General features: G+C 38.4%; 1 protein-coding gene across 3 annotated transcripts in view; it reads left to right on the forward strand.

Annotated features, from left to right (window-relative positions):
• KHDRBS2 (KH RNA binding domain containing, signal transduction associated 2) overlaps window positions 1–16,051 on the forward strand; it is a 372,356-nt gene that overhangs the window by 267,762 nt on the left and 88,543 nt on the right. The gene's annotated exons all lie outside the window — the stretch shown is intronic.

Consider the following 16,051-nt stretch of genomic DNA (forward strand, 5'->3'; position numbering starts at 1 on the left):
GCAGATGCAGGGACTGTGAGAATGAAGACCTTGGGCCCACTGTAGGAGAGGATCTGGTTCGAGACCATCTTAAGAACCTGAATGTACACAAGTTCGTGGGTCCTGATGAGATCCATCTGCGGGTCCTGAAGGAGCTGGCAAATGAAGTTGCGAAGCTGCTGGCCATCATATTTGAGAAATCATGGCAGTCAGGTGAAGTTCCCAATGACTGGAAAAAGGGAAATATAACCCCCATTTTCAAGAAGGGGAAAAAAATGGATGACCTGGGGAATTAACAGACCAGTCAGTCTCACCTCTGTGCCTTGCAAAATCTTGGAGCAGATTCTCCTGGATGGCATGCTAAGGCACATGAAAATCAACAAGGTGCTTGGTGACAGCCAGCATGGCTTCACTAAGGGGAAATCCTGCCTGACCAATTTGGTGCCCTTCTCTGATGGGGCTACAGAACTGATGGACAGGAGTAGAGCAGTTGATGTCGTGTACCTGGACTTGTGCAAAGCGTTCAACACAGTCCCACACGACATACTTGTCTCTAAATTGGAGCAACATCAATTTGATGGATGGACCACTCGGTGGATAAAGAACTGGCTGGATGGCCGCACACAAAGAGTTGTGGTCAATGGCTCAATGTCCGGCTGGAGACCAGTAACGAGTGGCGTCCCTCAGGGATCGGTGTTGGGACCGGTCTTGTTTAACATCTTTGTCAGTGACATGGACAGTGGGATTGAGTGCGCCCTCAGCAAGTTTGCCAATGACACCAAGCTGTGTGGTTCAGTTGATACACTGGAGGGAAGGAATGCCATCCAGAGGCACCTCAACACACTTGTGAGGTGGGCTGATGCCAACCTCATGAAGTTTGACCATGCCAAGTGCAAGGTCCTACACCTGGGTCGGAGCAATCCCAGGCACAGCTACAGGTTGGGCAGAGAAAAGACTCAGAGCAGCCTTGCAGAGAAGGACTTGGGGGTGTTGGTTGATGAGAAAATGAACATGAGCCGGCAGTGTGCGCTCACAGCCCAAAAAGCCAATTGTATCCTGGGCTGCATCAAAAGGAGCGTGACCAGCAGGTCAAAGGAGGTGATCCTGCCCCTCTACTCTGCTCTTGTGAGACCTCACTTGGAGTATTGTGTGCAGTTCTGGTGTCCTCAACATAAAAAAAACATGGAACTGTTGGAACAAGTCCAGAGAAGGGCCACGAGGATGATCAGGGGCCTGGAGCACCTCCCATATGAAGACAGGCTGAGGAAGTTGTGGCGGTTTAGCCTGGAGAAGAGAAGGCTGCATGGAGACCTTTGAGCAGCCTCCCAGTACCTAAAGGGGACTACGAGAAAGCTGGAGAGGGACTTCATTAGAGTAGTGATAGTAGTAGTGGTAGGACAAGGGGTAATGGGTTAAAACGTAAACAGGGGAAGTTTAGATTGGATATAAGGAAGAAGTTCTTTTCTGTTAGGGTGGTGAGGCACTGGAATAGGTTGCCCAGGGAGGTTGTGAATGCTCCATCCCTGGCAGTGTTCAAGGCCAGGTTGGACGAGGCCTTGGGTGATATGATTTAGCGTAAGGTGTCCCTGCCCACGGCAGGGGGGTTGGAACTAGATGATCTTAAGGTCCTTTCCAACCCTAACTATTCTATGAAAAACAAACAAGCATAAGCTGTGGTAGGCATATAGCACAGTAATTGCTTAGAAACTACCGAGAATGTGCACCAGATGTTGTTGTAAAAGTTGACTTAACTATACCTGATGCTTGTCCAAGCTACTGAAACGCCACAGTGGGAGGAATGTCTTAGTTGTTCTACTCTAGGCCTTTACAACTGCGAAACAGTACATCTGGCAGAAACCTTTCACACATTTATCTTTCTTCTGCTCATTTTCAAAACTTTAATTATGTTTTCATTTGCAATGTACTCTGAAGCTAAGGTTGAATAATGGGCTTCTAATTACATTTCTTTGATGTGTTTTGTTTATTATCTTTCTGGCACAGGGTACCATCCCCAGCTTGAAAAATTTATCAGAAGTGCTTGTAAGCATTCTTTGAAGAAATCCTTTACCAGGTTGTTGGGAGGTGGTGGTGGAGGGAGTGATATTTTGATCTTTGTTTTGGTTGTAGATTTTGATGGGTTTCTTGGGTTGGTTTTTGTTTGTTGTTTTTGTTTTGTTTTGGTTTTTGGGTGGGGTGTTTGGTTTGACTTTGGTTTCTTGGGTTTGGGGTGGTGTTTTCTTTCAAAATTCTGGTGTACAGTTTGTCCAAGAATTCTGGAGAAATAATTAGACAAAATCATCCAGATGTATTTAATCCAACTTAGGTTCAGAGGTAGGGACTAGTCCCCCATTTCCACAGTTCATTGCTAAGACTACCATTTAACTGGTAGGAACCAAGCCAGCCACTCTGAGAACCTCGGAGTCCAAGTGTAACAGTATGGTAATGGTTCTTGAGATGGAGCCTCCATCAAGTACTCACATACCATGTATAAACCCATGTATTTGTCAGATTTCACACTAATCATAGTAGTCACTGCAAGTCTGAATCTGAATTTGTGAGGAATTTCATTTATGATGAATTCTTCAGTTACTTACCAAATTTATTTATCTGTTTTTAACTTCAGGGCTCGAAATATTTTGTCAAGTACTGTATGGTCGTTGTGAGATGTTTTTCTAGAGCATGACTTGCAGGTCATGTATTATTACTTAGAATTTATTGAAGAAGGAATATTATGCTTCTTATAAATCGTAAAGAATTTGAACCCAGGTTTGAAGGATAAATGTGATAAAGTGGTATTCAGGATACTAGCATGTGTAACAAGGGGAACATACACAATTTTAATTGCTTTGGACAGTTGAAGTTGTCAATCTATAATGCTGCACACCACACAATCAGCCTTGGGCACATCAGTACTCTAATTATAGAAAGTCTGGCTCTTCACCAGTGTTTTAACACATGATTTATTTCCTGTTCAAGTTGTTCAATAGAGTCAGACTTAATTGGTTTTCCAAATGAGTGTTAAAAATATAGAGATCTGGCTTCATTAAGTGGAAGCTATACTTATTAAGCACCACTGAGTTGTAAATCCATGTAAAAGTTAGAGGGTGAGATTTCAGAGCCCTGTGTACAAACCCACATCTTGGTTTGTTTTGCTTAAAAGTTATAATTAATATCTGATAATTAACCCTAGCTGCCTTTTCTTCTTTAAAGAAGTCACAAAAAGAAAAACAAAAAAAAACCACAAAAACCTCAAACTAAAAATATTAGAAGTAGGCTAATCTATTTTATTTATGTCATCTGATGTTCACTATTTATCTAAAAGAATCACAGTATTTCTTTGTAATCCCAGTGTACTTTCTTTATTCATAAAAGGGACCAAGCATTTTACTGAGTTTTTTTCCTTCTGATTAAAAGATTCCCCCCAAGCACCTTGCAAACCCAGAATGCATCACAAAAAAATCACAATTTCCTGTTATTGTGACCTACATTCTGTTTGAGGGCAGTAAACTGGTGCTTCTAATAGCAAAATTACAATTCAAGAGACAAAGAAAGTTGGCAGGTATTTAGAATGTTTTTAAATTCCCATCAAGACAGTAAGACGGGGTAGAAGGACTTACCTGGGTTTTTCTCAGGAGCAACTGTAATATATTTGCTATTTTCTTCTGTGTGAGTGTTTTTGTTTTGCTGCGCTGTTGGGGTGGGAAGGATTGCACTACTCCCTTGCGTAACTTGCAGAAGTTTAGATTAGATGTAAAGAAGTTCTTTACTGTGAGGGTGGTGAGGCACTGGAATAGGTTGCCCAAGGAAGTTGTTAATGCCCCATCCCTGGCAGTGTTCGAGGCCAGGCTGGACAGAGCCTTGGGTGACATATTTTAGTGGGGAAGCGGGGTTGGAACTTGATGATCTTAAGGTCCTTTCCAACCCTAACTCTTCTATGCTTCCATGAAAAATGTTTTAGAGTAACCAAGTTGCAGACAATATACTTGGTGAGCAGACTAATTGTGGTAGTACATTTCATTAATGACACTGAATGCTGTAATGTTTTTTCCTCAATTGCTGCTGTATTTAATGAGAAGCAGCGCAAGGCATGGCATATTACTGGCCTGACAATTTGTTCTATTGATTTATCATGCCTGTTTTAGTGCTGCCTACCCAAAAGGACTGCGAGACATTTGTCAGATATTTGTGGGTTTTGACTCCTTAGCTTCACAAACATACAATAAGACTACTTCTTCAAGCACTGCCACATAACTAGGTGTTTAGTCTTACATGATGTTTCTTTTTCCTCTTTCCCAAATGCCAGCTATGGTCTTCAATTCAGTAAGGTAGATTAAAGAAACCATTGTAAAGTATCTGAAAAAAATGCTGAAGAAATTAAAACAAAAAAAAAAGCTAGTAATGTTGTAAGGGGTACCTCTTCCATTTTATAAAAGTTAGTTCAGGCAGCATTTTACATTTTTACACTATTTGTTGTAAAAGTCTAAATATTTCTCCAGCAGTGTGTGAAATAGAACAGAAGAGACATTTGGAGGAAGCAATGCTAATCATTCATAGATTTTTTTCCTTGGGGTGTAACAAGAACAAGACTATACTTCCAAGCAGTGAGTCAGGTGCAAGTGTCATAAATGCCTATTTGCAATAGCTCACATATCATAAACGTAGAAATTACTCAAGTGAAATGAAACATCACAGAAGGTTTTCTACTAAAAGATGCTCATAAAAGCCCTGGACAGGAAAATGAAGCCACAGTTAAAATTTTACAAGGACTGAGTGCAAATTGTAATTAGTAATATGCACAAAAAAATGTGTTCTAAAAGCATGATGATTCACTGGCTGTTAAAATCGACAGAAAGATTCCCCCCATGAGGTCTGCATCTAGAAGCTTCTGCTCACATTATTGTTACGTAAGCTTTTGGCAAAGAGTATCCAGAAAGGTAAGATAGCCTGTGATTCATTTAGCTGCAACAGCATCTTTGTACAGGTTTAAGATAAATTGAAAAATAAATGAATTGAGCCAAAGCACATGCTAGGTCATACAGAACCCAACCCTATCCTGTGATGTTCAGAAATAAGTATTAATACACTGCACAATGCCCATTTGACATAGAAACAGTAGGAAGAATTATATAGGATGTAGGGTATTTTGAGAAAATTCATGCTATTTCTCTGTTAACTAATGTAAGTATAGAAGAGATTTATATTAAAAATATAGTGTAGAAAAACATTGGGATAACCATTTCATTATATAAATTAGATACCTTTGCCTAATTAGCACACTTGCTGAAGTTCAGAGCAGGTGTGGATCCTAGATCCTTGGCACTGTCTCCTGGACCAGAGAGTGCAGCTTTCAAAGCAATGACAAAATCTGTTCTACCACTATAAAAGTACTGTACAGTATCTGAATCATCTCCCAGCTGTATTGGAAACACATCTGAGGCAGTTGCCACAGCTTTTACGTTGTCAGAAAATCTGACTTGGCAGAGAATTTATGATCAGGGAGCTTAATAGGCATCTGGGTGAGTAGTAGTTTACAATTTCCTCTGAAGGTTCAGACGTGTTCCCTGCTTATGAAAATTAACCCAGTCCTTCTATTTTAAGTGCTCATAACTTAAAAATATGGCAGAAACTGGTTCTGAAACTCATGCAACAGAAAATTTCAGTAATATCAAACCACCACATCCATCAGAAAAATAGCTTATGGCATCTTAAAAATGAGGTATCTGGAGACATGTTACCTGGCAGACCTCCTCTCCTAATCCGTGTCTTAGCAAGTTCTGTTTCACACAACATAGCCCAAAGAGATGGGTCATAGCCACCTGAGGGGCTGGAGGTGGATGACAGACGTATAAAAATGCCCTGATTGTGACTCAAACTAAGTCATGCTGATGCCTTGGACTTACATTCTAGAAGTAGGAATAGACTGACTGGTGAAGTCTAGTTGTTGCCAAAACTTTGTGGTTTTAAGTTTCATATGCTTATAAGAAACAAAGAAATTCTAGAATAGATGTTGTATTTGAAAGAATATCGTAGTGTGACTGTCATTGTGTAGATGTCAAAATTTTCAAGCAGGTAAAAAGCAGTGATGGAATCAAAAGATCTGAAGAAGAAGCATCAGACAGAGTTTATCAGAATAGTAATGACAAATTCCGAACCGTAATGCAAAAATGTTTGCCATGGATATACTTAACAGTTGCCTCCTTTCTTTCTATAATCCAAATGAAGAAAAAAATCACCCTACGATGAAAATTAACACTACCATTTCCTCTTCGATTTGTATGATCTATTTAGTGATTATGAATAAGCCTTTCCCTTCAACATTATCCCTAGTATTAGGACTTTGTTGCCATCTCTTTTGGTAAATCTCATAGAAAGTTCAGCACTGCTGTTCATAAATCTCTTTTTTCTATCAGTCCCAGTCCTCATTTGATACTGAGTGACAGTCTTTCAGGATGATGTTTCACAAACCCCTGTTTGTGCTCCTGGCAATTGCTATGTCTGTGTAGGATTACCTTTTCCTGATCTATACAGATGTACTGCTCAGTTTGCCATTAGCTGGGAATGGGGTTTCATTCCTAAAGTCTAGAGAAAAGCTGCAAAGATACACAAAAAGCTACGACATATATACAACAGCCCTAATTTCATCCATCTCGTCTAACTTTTAAAGAACTAAGCTGTGTATTTTCAAGCAGCCTTCCTTAATCTTGAAAATTATATATAATAAACTCATCTTTCTTTTATTGTAAATATCCTTTACTAGGCTGTCAATATATTTAAGGTCGATAATCTGGAGTGGAACAGTGCCCTCATTGTTTATTTTCTGTCATTGCTTGTCACAGGCATACAGCTTTTGCAATTACCCCTATGTGAAAAAGAGAGTAAATCATATTTCTAATTCAGAGATGGCTGCATAAACCAGTACATCATTGTCATACATTTTCTGTATGAGCTAGTCAGGGGTATGAATTATTTTAAACAAATATTTCATAAATCAACATTCCAGCTTACTTTGAATGTTGTAGCATTCCTGTCTGCCTTGGTCAAACCAAAACAGTGATGTAATCTGACAAATTCCTAACTGTAACAGCATCAAAATGTCAGCAGGTTCACCAAAAAAAAAACATTTGTACTTTGAAGAAGTATTTGGATCAGAATCTTCTCTCATGAACCTTAGATTTGGCTGAGTCAGTTAATGAGGAAATTAGACTGTGCATCCAATTTGCCTAAATCAGTAAAGAAGGCACCATTATCAGCTGCAATTGATTAAACTCCTTTGCTCCTTACCAGTCAACTATATACATCAGAAACTGCTGCTTTTTCTCTAGGTATAACAACTGTGGTGAAGAGAAGAAAGAAGATATGTCAGTCAGGTGACTGGTTCAACATATGTTAGTTTGCATTGGTGTTTGTATTTTTAGCTCTCAAAGTTGTTTGAGGACCTTGAGTAGGTGGTTTCTGCAAGTTTTAAGAAATTCTGGAGAAACTGTTGATCGTCAGTCTCCAATCATATCTAAGTTAGAAGTTTTGTTAAATTCAACATTATTTCAAAGAAGCAATATAACTTTTTCTTTCACGAGTCAATAGTACCTTTCTTCTAGGTTATTTTTATTATATATTTAAACAGGAATGCTATTAATAATATCATGTGGTGTCTAAGTAAGGTTTAGTGATGTTTAGTAGTGGCTCAATTTGATAAGAGAACAAGCTGTACGTAATTTAACAATGAGGGAAATAAAAGTTTTTAATGTATATCTATTTTTAATCTTTTTTATGTAGGAAAAAGAAAAAAGTTTCTTCAGCTGCTTACTACTTGTTGGTACATTAAAGTAAGTTTGGTGGTAGAAGTATATAAATGAATTTCAGTCTTCCATAGGCCTGTTGGTAAATGTGCATACAAGGTTTATTTGCTCATATATCCATGCAGCCATGGTCAAGGAAACAGTACAAGAGAAACTAAGATTCAGACCTACTAGCAGTTTTTGCTTTTATGGTAACTCACTAACCTCAAGTTTATAGCTCTGGAGAAATGAGGTGCTTGGACACTTAATTATCTCTAGAAGAAAATTATCAATTGGCTGTTTCTTCAGTGTCATGGTTTAAACCCAGTCAGGTAACTCGTTCGCTCACTTCCCCCCCTTTCTTGCCCTCCCCCTGCTCTCGGAGGGACGGAGAGGAGAATCAAAAGAATGCAACTCCCACGGGTTGAGATAAGAACAGTTTAGTAACTAAGGTATAACACAAATCACTACTGCTACCACCAATGATAATAATGATAAAGGAAATAACAAGGGAACAGAATACAAGACCTCAGCACCAGCTGACCGATAACTCGACCCCCAAGCCCGACCAAGCTCCGACCGATACCTCCTCCAACCCTCCAGTCTCCCAGCCCTTCCGGCTAACTCCCAGTTACATCCTGGGCATGATGTGCTGTGGTATGGAATAGCTCTTTGGTCAGTTTGGGTCAGGTGTCCTGTCTCTGCTTCCTCCCAGCTTCCCCTCCTCCCTGGCAGAGCATGAGGCTCACAAAGTCCTTGGCCAAACCAAAACATCTCTATCAGCTCTGTTCCTGAGCTGAAAGTCAAAACACTGCACTGCACCAGCTACCAAGGAGGAGAAACATGACTGCTACTGCTGAACCCAGGACATTCAGTTTCTCTGGAATCTGGCACTACATCCTTCTAATTGGCAGTGAAAGCAAGATAGTCTCTGGACAAAAACTTTCTTGTCAACACATGGCAGTGAGAGATGCTTTTGTGGTTCTTGCTTCCTTTTCCTTAATTTATTCTTCCTCCTTAAGTTGTGAATTATTGACTGTCAACAGCACATAATACACAAGTCACAGACTTAGGGGTTTATGTGAACAGCAGTCCTCTCATCACTACCTTCCACTTAACTGGGTTTTACGTATTTTAACATTAGGTGTTCTGTTTTCTTCGTATGTCTGCCTTTCTTGTTTAATTACAGTTTAAAACCCCACACTTTGAAAATAATCACTTCAGAACAGCTATATATCATCAAATGAATAGAAGGTTCTAATTGTTAATCTAATATGCTGGTTGGAGAAAAGATACATTTGATACATTTCAGAGATGAGGAAGTGACCAGACTATATTTTTTTCTTCACCATTTTCATCTTGCATTTGATGAGCAGATATCTTAGTTGTCGCATATTTGTAATGGCTCCTTTGCTACCTTTTACATAGTTCCATATTTGTTAGTAAATCGTTCATGTCATAAAAGCAAGACTATCTTTTTCTTTGGTCAGTAGTGTTTCTGAAACTGCTGAGACAGAAGTCTGTTATAATTAAACTGAGTCTAGGCAAAAATCAACTAAAAAGCTACTGATATTGAGTTTAAGACAGCTTGGAATGATGAACTGTATATTTTGTCAAAAGTTTCCTACTTAGAGCATTGTCTTTGTCTTTAGTGTTTTCTCTGGTTTGGTTTTTTTGTTTCCTTATTAAGCATGTATTTGCTTAGTAGAAGCGAGAAGTTTGCTAGCTGTGTGAATATTGCATGAAAATCATTAAATGTTTAAGGAAAGCAAATATATACAAACTAAAACTAATTAGTGGTTGAACGTCAACCATTAAATCATTATTTCTTTTTTCAATCAAAAATAAGGAGAAAATTAGCAACTTGAGGGCAAATTCTCTTTGAATGGGCTGCCCACTGAGCTGAGTACTCCCTCAATAGACATTATACCAAGCAAGAGCATTTTTTTAGTCTGAGCTGGAGTTTAATTTGTTCTTTGCATCCCTACTACAAGAAAGCTAATTTAATACTATTATTAAGAAAGAGTCCTTTAATTACCTAAAGAATCTATATGCTGTTTGACATTTTGAGCTGTAACACAGTGCATGAGATAATTGAAGGTTCTGTAGAATAAATATAAGTATCTGAGAGCACAGATATCTAAAAAAAACAATACATGTGTGTTATATAGTACTTGCAGAGCCGTACCTTACGATGTTCTTCCAATTGACCTATGCAGTCCCTAACTCAGTTCCATGCAGATGGCCAATGCACGCTTAAGCTCAGTTTGGGAGGCCCCACAGTTGGGGTCCAGATCAACAGTGTCTATGGCTAGGCATAGCTGTGGCTGAGCTGGAGACAGGCGCTTATGTGGTGTCACTGGTAGAGAGAATGAAGACCCAAGCTAAAATGGGGCTCATGTGCCTATGGTTGGGTGTGTGGATAGAGGCTCCAGATGAGGCTGGTTATGGCCGATAAAGTCTGTAAGTACACCCTGCAATAAAGCCACTTCTTTCACTTACGAGGTGCTCAGACTCCATCTTGACAATATTTCAAACCAGACTAGTCCTGAGAAAATGCTGTGAGCAAGGGGGAGTTGGACTACACAATCTCAAGATCCAGCCTTCTAGTGTACAGATTTTCGTAATTCTGTGATAGCTAGAAACAAACATGTGATTAAATTTAGGGTAAGCATATACGTATAGGTAACTGCTATCTTTCAATTCACATTATATCTTACCTGTAGTAACTTATAATTTTTCCAAGCCCACAATCCCTAATTGTCTTTTTCTGTTCCATAAAAGTACAACAGAGATTTATATGCAAGCACATATTTTAATGTAAGCTCTTTCATAAAACTTATGATTTTTAAAGGTGTTAGATGAACATTAAGACATGTAATTAATTAAAAGTCAGGCTATACATATACCTACATTCTGGAATTTAGTTTTTACTTCATCAGTGTTTTTCCTCAGATTCATATGCATTTGCCAACACTGCACAGATACAGTCTTGTTTACATCTCTTTTACATAATATATTGATGGTGGAAGAATCTAAATTGGGTCACAAGAAATCTTGGCTCTCATACTGTGCTCCTGCTGACTCTGTGGACCTCCTGTTGATATCAGTGTGAGTTCTGCATACTGAGAGGATGTAGCGTGTTTGAACAGAGATCAGTCATGTAGATCTAAGAGAATTTTCCTTTACTATACTGTATTGCATATTATGGGATGTTTTGTTTATACAATACATGTTTTCTGATAGCTGAGCTTTACACCTACAGTTAAGACACAATATTTTTCATAACTGTATTTTTATGCAAAATACAGATTTCCACGTGATATTCCCTAACAATACTTGTGCAAGGCATAACTGTCTCCCTTTGGAAAAAGAAAAAAGGCACTGTATAAAAGCAGTTAGCTTTCTTTGCATAGGATACCTGCAGTGCTGATCTGATGCCCCTTCTGGATTGTATGTCTTGCAATATATGTGTTATAGTAATAAGAAATTTACTTAATCCTGCAAAACATATTTGCCATAATTCTGGTGCAGCTCAAATCCAACTTGTTTTAGCAGAAAGTTTTAACTTTCCCCATGCTCCTAAGGACTTAATTTTACTCCTCTTAGATACAAGTTTTCTACTGTACCAAAGTTAATTAGTAGCAAGATATGCTTGAGAAATTTGGCCTCAAAGCACAAACCTAATAAAACTAGTCTAAACTATGCCCGATGATACAGGAATAACTGAAGATTTTAATATCTCTTTTTTTGTATCTGCTTGTCTTTGTAGGTAGCATTTCTTTGAACATGCAGATAAAATAGAGGTGAAAGACTGAGCTACAGTCAGTGTCATTTGATAGAGAAATACAGATATTTTTTTTCCCTATGTGAAAAGTAATGCAAAGACAGGAACGGAGGCATTACCATCATGAGTGCCATTAGTTGTTCATGTTTATTCAGTAGTTTATTTTTGCATTCAGTAAATTTAGTTTAGCTTCTTTTTTTGTAAGGAAGATATTTAACTTAGGACACTCAGTCGAAACGATGTTGTTTTCTTAATGCTGTTGTTACAAACTCCTTGATTCTGCTGCTTTTGTATTGCTAATTTCCCTATCTGCTCATCTGTTTTTGTTTTGACTCATCTACAGAATTGGAGAAAATATTGGAGTTTTGGTTTTTTTTTTTTTGTTTGTGGGTTTGTTTTTTTGAGGGAGCAGCAATCTTTAGTTTTCATTTAAAATATAAGAATAAACATTTGTTATAGACACAAAATCTGACTTATGGACAATACGGAGAGATACTAATGGACTGTTTTCTTGTCACTTATCCTTTGGTGTAATTCTGGTGTCAGCACTTGCAGTAGTATCTGCTTCTAATAAACCAAAACGACCAGAGAGAAGCCCTGGCTAGGTCAGCTAGAATCACAGGCTTGGATGAAGGAGCTGTGTTCTGTGCATCAACATGTACTTTTACCCTTTCTTTAGGAGTATACTAGCATCAATTTTGGCCATTTGAAATGAACTTGAGCAAAACTTAATATGAAACTATTGGACAGTTAATGTCATTGAAATAGTGAGCTAGCTATAAGGTACAGTTGTAGTTTGGCCAGGAAATATCTTTACAAATCAAACAGTTGAAACCTTTTCTAAACCAGATTTTTTTCTCTTGAATTTGAGACAAATTTTGATGTGTGATAAACTGCTAGATGCCATCCAGACTTCTTTCCAGGTACTCTGCAAATTTAGCTTTCCACACATGGGTCTGCCTTTGATTCTCTTGAAGTTTGCTATGCAAAAAACACCCAGCCTCAGAAGACTGTCATTTGGACTCTCTTCTTGATAGTTACAGAATTGTTCAGGTTGGAAAAGACCTTTAAGATTGAGTCCAACTGTTAACGTAGCACTGCCAAGCCAGTAAATCAAGCACCACATCTGCACATCTTCTAAATACCTCCAGGGATGGTGACTCCACCACTTCCCTGGGCAGCCTGCGCTAAATGTGTGGCAATTCCTCCGTTACAAAAATTTTTCCCAATATCAAATCTAAACCTTCCTGGGCTCTACTTAAGACCATTTCCTAGTGTGCTATTGCTTGTTACTTGGGAGAAGAGACCAACAACCACCTCAGTAAAACCTCCTTTTGAATAGTCCTAGAGAGCGATAAGGTTCCCCCTGAGCCTCCTTTTCTCCAGACTAAGCAACCCCAGTTCCCTCAGTTGCTTCTTGTAAGACTTGGGCTATAGACCCTTGACGAACTTTGTTGCCCTTCTCTGGACATGTTCCAGCACCTCAATGTCTGTCTTGTAGTGAGGGGACCAAAACTTAACATGGCTTTCAAGGTGTGGTCATACCCAATTTTAAACTTTTATGGTTAGGATTTTGCTGCTAGATTTATCTTTCATGTTGAATGTTTTATCTGCTTATCGTATGTTAGCAGTGGCAGTCACTTAGGGGTTTAGACAGACAAGCAAGCATTGTCGAAACAGGATGAGGCTATATTATGCATACAGAAATATTCCTATATTCCCTGCATTTTATATTAGAGAATGTTTCTCACTCCTGAAAGGTTTTTATTTATAGCTAGTTCTTTCACTCACTATCTTTACAAACTGCAGTTTCTGTGCATTTCATGAATTATGATCATAAGTTACATTTACCCATTCAAATTTCATGGGTTTTACTCCTGTCTTAAGCCAACGTTTGTGGGGTGTGCCTTGGAGAGAGAAATACTGTGAGGCAGTTATAGGACAGTCAAATGTCTTGAGGCAGTGCTACATTTTGATGTGCTGTAATTTTCCTTGGCTGGGATTGTCTGTTTCCTGGCTTCCATTGAGCCACTCCAGGGAAAAATGCAGAACTGGAACTGAATCAGCAACCTGTCTGCTTCCTCCCATGCCAGGGTAATGAGCATGCCTGTCAGGAGGAGATAGTTGGTCTGCTATTCCCCCTGAACAAGTTTTGCTTTTGCATCTGAGTGTTTTTGCAACTCCTTCACAGGTAATTTCCTCAACCCCAGCACAGAGGTTAGGCAGAAACATACTGTCAGTAAAAGTAAGGGGCTAATCAAGTTACCTTAGCTAGAGAAAAGATTGCTGCAGTTAGAAATTTCTTGCAGCTCACAAAAACACTATTTTAGAAGAAGGAAGAAACATACATCAAAGCTTAATGTAAAATAGTCTCATTTTGCTATGCAAGGCTATTTGACTTAATTAGATGACAAGCTTTATATCAATGAGAAAAAGAGGACATCAAATCTGCATGACATATGTAAGATGCAGTTACAGAAAAGACAAGGATGTTTTCGAGGTACTATCTAAATATCTCACAATTGGACATCCAGGATATTCAAACATACACATGCACAGATACATGTGCTTTAAGGTGCTGTTGTGATCCATGCTTAACAGGAAAGATAGGCATCGTGTGAAGATGCATAGCATAAGATCATAGAATTATTTGGGTTGGAAGGAACCTTAAAGATCAACTAGTTCAAACCCCACTGCCATGGGCAGGGGCACCTTCCTTTGTGGGGAGTGCAGTCCTTGATTTTTCTTAATTTGTGAGCTTTTACTTTTCCCCCAGGTTTTCTTAACATCACTTCCACTATTTACAAGAATAAAAGGCTAGAAATTACTCCTGTGTTTTTAATTTTAAGGTTCCAGATCCTTTCATTTTTGTTTTATTACAGTTCTAAAGATGTTTTCCAACCTAAATGATTCTATGATTCAGCTTCAAAAACTTAAATCCTACAGACTTTTGCTTCCTGCAGGTTCAGGTTGTTACCTTCATCTTTTCTCCTAAACTCTCTATCTTAAAATGGGAATCGGTATTGGAAGCTTTTAACAGTCTTATTCACCACAGAAGGTCTTGAATTAAATTCTAAATGAAAAAGTCATCCTATTGTTGGTTATAAATATGGACACTACAGGATAGAATGTTTCCAAGATATCTGATTCTTAATAATGAGCACCTAGCTTACAAGAGGTTGCAGTTTACGTTTTTTGAAAGCAGCTAAGAAACACTGATCATCTATAACATAGCTGACTGATGCATTGATGTTTCTATTGCAACATGCCTTAAAGCAACAACTTTCTAATTTGTATCTTTCTGTTTATTCTAACGTTTATATTTAGAATCTAGCATGATTTTGTTCTTACGTTGCTCTATTTTATGTAATGGTGATGAAGGTTACATATAAGAAATATCTTCCCAGGTCACCAATATTGATTCGCAAATTTATTATTTGTAAGTTCTGTGTAAATGGCTCCCTAAGGTGCTTATGACTAAAGAAAAGAGTTCAAAGTAGTCAAGTAGTCTTTGAAGTAGAAAGGAAATCATAACAGCAGAGCTTAAAGAAGTAGTAAATTTAGGATATTCTACAGCTTGAAGATAATCCTCTCTTATGAGGCTGACAGCCTTCTTTGAAGACTCTGGTGGTGGCAGTGTAATCCATAAGAAGTGGTGGTTTCTTTCTGCTCTTCAGTCCTTGTTTTTTGTCTGTTGCCTCTTGCTTTTTTTTTCTGGCACGGGTTGCCCATGGGCCACATACCTTCAGCAGTTTCTGCCCCAGGGTGGTTTTCCCTCAGCCGCAGTACCCCTCAGAGCTACTCCAGCACAACCAGGACTCTTGGACCTTCTTCCAAGAGTCCTCAACCATGTCTCCTCCATGATTTAAAATGTTTGCAGGCTTTCTTTAATTTCTTTTTAGTTGTTAATATACCTGGCAACTGAACGTATAATAGGGTCTTTACTTTCTTTGCTTGACTCCCAGACCTCTCTTTAGGGAATTTATTTTTTTTTTAAATATGTTAATTCACTGAGGAACCTGCATTATGTAAGTAGTCTGTGTTTTAAATCCAATTCATTGTATTTGACAAGACTGAAAAATGAAATGGTCATAGTGCCTTTGAGTTTGGCAGGAAGATATTTGATTAGCGGTTATTACTGCAGGTAGTAAATTGATTTTGCAAATGCTTTAGCAAATTTCTTTGAAGGTTGTTCTAACTTTTATGCATACACGACTAGTAGCAGTTCTTAAGATCAGCCTTCAGGCATACATCTTCACAGAAGGCAAAACAAGGGAAAGTTTTCATCTTTTTGAAAGGAAAATTTCACTGGAAAACTTGGGTTTATTGTAAACATGTATTATGACTAAATGAAAATGCAGGTTTAATTTTATTTCTACTTTCTGTAAATTTCAGAGAAGTTACAGCTTTTCATCATAGTCTCCTTTGATTTTCTTTGCGTTACTAGTTTACTTTTATGCCAGTATCCATCAGGAATGGTTATACAGACATCAGAAGGCCTATAAACTCT

The sequence above is a fragment of the Pezoporus flaviventris genome, unplaced genomic scaffold (genome assembly GCF_033815535.1).
Source record: "Pezoporus flaviventris isolate CSIRO_AGI_PZ_B2104156 unplaced genomic scaffold, CSIRO_AGI_Pfla_v1 ptg000031l, whole genome shotgun sequence".
NCBI classification, from domain to species: Eukaryota; Metazoa; Chordata; class Aves; order Psittaciformes; family Psittacidae; genus Pezoporus; species Pezoporus flaviventris.